This window comes from Haliotis cracherodii, unplaced genomic scaffold (assembly GCF_022045235.1).
Source record: "Haliotis cracherodii isolate W230 unplaced genomic scaffold, xgHalCrac1.p SCAF_18, whole genome shotgun sequence".
Lineage (NCBI taxonomy): Eukaryota > Metazoa > Mollusca > Gastropoda > Lepetellida > Haliotidae > Haliotis > Haliotis cracherodii.
This window is the reverse complement of record NW_027266273.1, coordinates 29,316,361-29,321,360: the sequence shown is the minus strand read 5'-3', so window position 1 is coordinate 29,321,360 and position 5,000 is coordinate 29,316,361. Positions and strand designations below refer to the sequence as shown.

At 48.8% G+C, this 5,000-nt stretch overlaps 2 non-coding genes and 1 pseudogene across 2 annotated transcripts in view; all 3 read right to left on the bottom strand.

The window, feature by feature from the left end:
* Nucleotides 1–40, bottom strand: part of LOC139466572 (large subunit ribosomal RNA) — a 3,719-nt gene extending 3,679 nt beyond the window's left edge. Inside the window, exon 1 of the ribosomal RNA XR_011653607.1 lies at nucleotides 1–40. This exon is cut by the window's left edge and continues 3,679 nt beyond it. This is a non-coding gene — a ribosomal RNA (large subunit ribosomal RNA).
* A 302-nt stretch (nucleotides 41–342) lies between these two features.
* LOC139466362 (5.8S ribosomal RNA) lies at nucleotides 343–496 on the bottom strand. The gene has a single exon (XR_011653407.1). It is a non-coding gene; the product is annotated as a 5.8S ribosomal RNA (ribosomal RNA).
* A 301-nt stretch (nucleotides 497–797) lies between these two features.
* LOC139466568 (small subunit ribosomal RNA) lies at nucleotides 798–2,657 on the bottom strand (annotated as a pseudogene).
* Nucleotides 2,658–5,000: the final 2,343 nt, after the last annotated feature.

Genomic DNA, 5,000 nt, shown 5'->3' with positions numbered 1-5,000 from the left:
TGCTTAAATTCAGCGGGTAGTCTCGTCTGATCTGAGGTCGGAAGGAAAAGGGAAAGGATCGTGACAATCCTTAGCCGTGAACGTAAGTTTGCCAGACCCGGAGAGACGGTTTTGCAGCCGACCCCTCCCCATCACCGTACGAGGCGAGACAGTAAGTAAGCCACGCGAGAACCAACCAAGAAGCCGGTCCACGCAGCCTCCTAGCCGTCAAGCAAGCGACGGGGCAGGCGACCGCGACCATCCAACGAGCGGAAGGCAGTCTGTACTTAGAGCCACGGAGCGACACGAGTGTCGCTACGAGAGCCCAATGCGCAAAACGGTGTTTTACGATTGCTTAGTCGCCGACCCTCAGACAGGCGTGGCCCCGGGATGGACCCGAGGCCGCAATATGCGTTCAAGATGTCGATGTTCAATGTGTCCTGCAATTCACATTAAGTAACGCAGCTGGCTGCGCTCTTCATCGACGCACGAGCCGAGTGATCCCCCGTCTAGAGTTGTGAGAGGTTTTCGTTACTGAAAAAGTCACCACGTCCGGCGGCAGACCGGAGCGCGGCAACTCAAGGTGGGCTCTCGAGGAAGTTGGCCTCGATGCTCATCTCCACCGGGTTTGTTTTTTTTTCTTGCGAAAAAAAAGAAAAAAAGATAGTGCGGGGTTCGTCAGCGACCGGTAAGAGCGACACGGCCGAGACGAAGAACGACTGGGGAGAAGCGCGCGCTTGCACCCCGTTTTTGCAAAGTTCGGACAACGTCAACAACGTCAAAGTCGCCGTGAATGACCACGACAGTCTCGATATCGTTAATGATCCTTCCGCAGGTTCACCTACGGAAACCTTGTTACGACTTTTACTTCCTCTAAATGATCAAGTTCGACCGTCTTTCCGTCCCCGTCCGCCACCCGAAAGCAGCAAACGGATTCCAGCCAGCCGAAGAGGGGGGGGGGTTGTGAGAGATAGTAGCGACGGGCGTGTGTACAAAGGGCAGGGACGTAATCAACGCAGCTGATGACTGACGCTTACTGGGAATTCCTCGTTCATGGGAATAATTACAAGCCCCAATCCCCATCACGACAGAGATTCATCGGGGTTTCCCACTCCTCTCGGAGCAGGTGGGCATCCACGTTGATTCTTTCAGTGTAGCGCGCGTGCGGCCCTGGACATCTAAGGGCATCACAGACCTGTTATTGCTCTACTTCGTGTGGCTATACGCCACCTGTCCCTCTAAGAAGTTTGCCACCGAAATGGCGCCGCGCGACAACGAGCTGTCGGCGAACTAGTTAGCAGGCTAGAGTCTCGTTCGTTATCGGAATTAACCAGACAAATCACTCCACCAACTAAGAACGGCCATGCACCACCACCCACTGAATCAAGAAAGAGCTTTCAATCTGTCAATCCTTCCAGTGTCCGGACCAGGTGAGTTTTCCCGTGTTGAGTCAAATTAAGCCGCAGGCTCCACTCCTGGTGGTGCCCTTCCGTCAATTCCTTTAAGTTTCAGCTTTGCAACCATACTTCCCCTGGAACCCGTAGACTTTCCTTTCGGGTAGGCCTCCCGCCGAGTCGAATAGAGCAACGCCGACGGGCTGCCAGTTGGCATAGTTTACGGTCAGAACTACGACGGTATCTGATCGTCTTCGAACCTCTGACTTTCGTTCTTGATTAATGAAAACATACTTGGCAAATGCTTTCGCTGTAGGGCGTCTTACGACGATCCAAGAATTTCACCTCTAACGCCGTAATACGGATGCCCCCGCCCTGTTCCTCTTAATCATTACCCCTGAGCTCCAAAAACCAGCAAAATAGGATCCGGGGTCCTATTCCATTATTCCATGCACCATTATACAGGCGGGCTGTGCCTGCTTTGAACACTCTAATTTTTTCAAAGTAAACTCTCCCAGCCACTCGAGCAGGCCACTCAGTCAAGAGCAACCTTTTTGAGAGGTCTGGCAAGGGGGACGACACCGCGCAGTACCCGAGCCATTGCAGCAAGGGACCGACGCGAACGACCCTGAGATCCAACTACGAGCTTTTTAACCACAACAGCTTTAATATACGCTATTGGAGCTGGAATTACCGCGGCTGCTGGCACCAGACTTGCCCTCCAATAGATCCTCGTGCACACGTTTAGAGTACACTCATTCCAATTACGGGGCCTCGAAAGAGTCCCGTATTGTTATTTTTCGTCACTACCTCCTCGTATCGAGATTGGGTAATTTGCGCGCCTGCTGCCTTCCTTGGATGTGGTAGCCGTTTCTCATGCTCCCCTCTCCGGAATCGAACCCTGATTCCCCGTTACCCGTTATCACCATGGTAAGCATAGCACTTACCATCGACAGTCTGATAGGGCAGACACTTGATAGATGCGTCGCCGGCTCGAGGCCGTGCGATCCGCTAGAGTTATCCAGAGTCACCAAAGAGACGAGCCTTGCGGCTCGGCTGGCTTCGAACTGATAAACGCGCTCTTCCCCTCAGAAAGGGTCGGAGCTTTAGTGCATGTATTAGCTCTAGAATTACCACAGTTATCCAAGTAGGATTGTATCATCTAAGGAACCATAACTGATCTAATGAGCCATTCGCAGTTTCACTGTGCTAGAGTTTGTACTTAGACATGCATGGCTTAATCTTTGAGACAAGCATATGATTACTGGCAGGATCAACCAGATAGGTCCTAGTCTTTGCAGACAAAGAGACCGGGACGTCCGAACCGCCGGCGAGGAGAGCCCCGAAACACACGAGCGAGTCCCGTAAAAAGCTCAACCCGACCGAGGCGGCCAGCCGTCCCTGCCACAATCCCCTCCGCCGAGAGCGTTCTCGGGGTGGAAAAGCGACTACTTCACAAAAGCCCGACCCGAAACGATAGTGCGGGGGTGACGCCACGGGCTGCTTTGACGTCGGCGATTGATTCTCGTACCGAGCGCAGACGAACCCCGGATGCCAGGGTCTGCCTTCCTCACGACAATCAGATTGCTTATGCAAGCAGTTGGTAGCATAGGCGAGCGGTCGCCTGGCTGCAACGTCGGTTGTTGCATTCTCAACCTCACTCAGTCTACCACGAGCCGTTTTCTGACTCCCGGCGACGAGGACGTTCCCACCTAACGATAAGGCAGGGCACCCCGGGAAACGAGAGCGACGTTTGCCGACCGTTCCCTTTCGTCATGGGAGCACTGGTCGCCAGTTGTGAAGGGGGACTTACGAACTTTACTGTGTAGTCGATGATTTGCCACGGAGACGAGGATCGCGACCCAACGTACTGCCGAGGAACAGCGCACGATACACGGAGAGTTAAGGCTTACTAGCTAAAACTGAACCGAGATCACACGCAAATATCTTCCGACACGAGCACCGTTCATGCGTCGTAATATCCCCGAGGAGATACCGCCCGCATTCCGAGTTACCAACACTCAGCGCACCGCGCCAGAACCCACCAAGCTGCCTTACAACACGAGCCGTTGCACTGCAGGCGAGTCTGGCCGCCTTCACATTACTAGGCAGTCCGGGCGATACGCTGGATAGTTAGCCTGTCACAACAAATACCCACTCGTAAAGAAACGATATTATTTCTTAAACTATTCGGCCGATCTTCATGAAATTTTGCATGTACCTCCGTGATAGATTGCACGTTTGTCACAAATAATCAGTTTTGTCATTGCACTCTTATTTTGGGAGTGAGGGTGATAATAAGGAGAAAAAAGGTGATTTCCTCCATCAAATCACATACTAAATACTTCATATTTCTTACACTATTCAACAGAACCCCATGAAACGTCACAGGCAGGTCCATGTCACTTGTATCTAGCTTTTAATAAGCATTTAATATTATTTGAATTTTTTTTACCCGAACAGCAGGCTACTTTTCACACAAAAATAGCCAGTCAAAAAACACAGTTCACAAAGTATTGTTACCAAATATTAATAAACTTAACTATTTGATGTAACATAACGCACTTCATATCAGATGAACCACTCTAACTATTGTAGCATATATTTCACATGGGAACAAGCCCAGGTCGTTTAGTCTAACCCTTACATATATGTGAAATGTTGAACAAAGCTCACCGGCTGGCGCAGTAACACTGCGGGCTATACAGGGAACATGAACAGAGACATATGACAATAAAGCCAAGCAGTGACTGGTGAACGGTATATATCGCGGGATATAAATCATTCTTACTCAAAAGAAAGAATTACAGATAGTGATAGTCACTGTTAATGTAAAAACTAGTCACAACGAATCAAATATGATTACAACGCGATTCAGTTAATCGTCATACATCTAAGATAAAGCTGAAGTGAAGCGCATTAGTAAACATACTTATTATGCAATGTGAAGTACTGACACGAAAAATGAGAAATTGATTACCTAACAAAATGTACAATGATACGATATCAGCCTATGGAGGCATAGAAATGAACACCTTACATGCGAATCTGATAGTATCAACTCAATCAGTTACATATCAATTCTAAGACAGAAAGAGATGTACATGAAAATACTGCAAAGTATTTCATATATGCATGCTATTGAGGATGAAGAACGCACGCACGCACGCACACACACACACACACACACACACACACACACACACACACACACACACACACATACATACATACATACATACATACATACATATGTGGCAGTTACCTATTTTGAATATTTCTTGTATTTTACCTTTTAAGTATAATTCATGTACATAATTAAACGCAGTTGTAGTCATTTTATTTTATTGCTCAGCCTACTTTAAATACTAAACCATCAGTCACAGCACTCTTACTAAGCATGCTTATTGCATGGTTTGTTTGTGAATGTCACACCCTGTGAACTAACACAATAGCCCCAGCCCTCTCCCTACTCAAGCCTTTTGTCTATATGGCCAGCTTGGGTACTCAGCCATGCTGTATGCTGGACACCTAAGGACTGTGGTCACTCCACATATACCTCTCCACGGATAAAATCTACCTCTTACCACAGCTAGAGCTCAAATCATAACCCTAACCCCAGCCTTC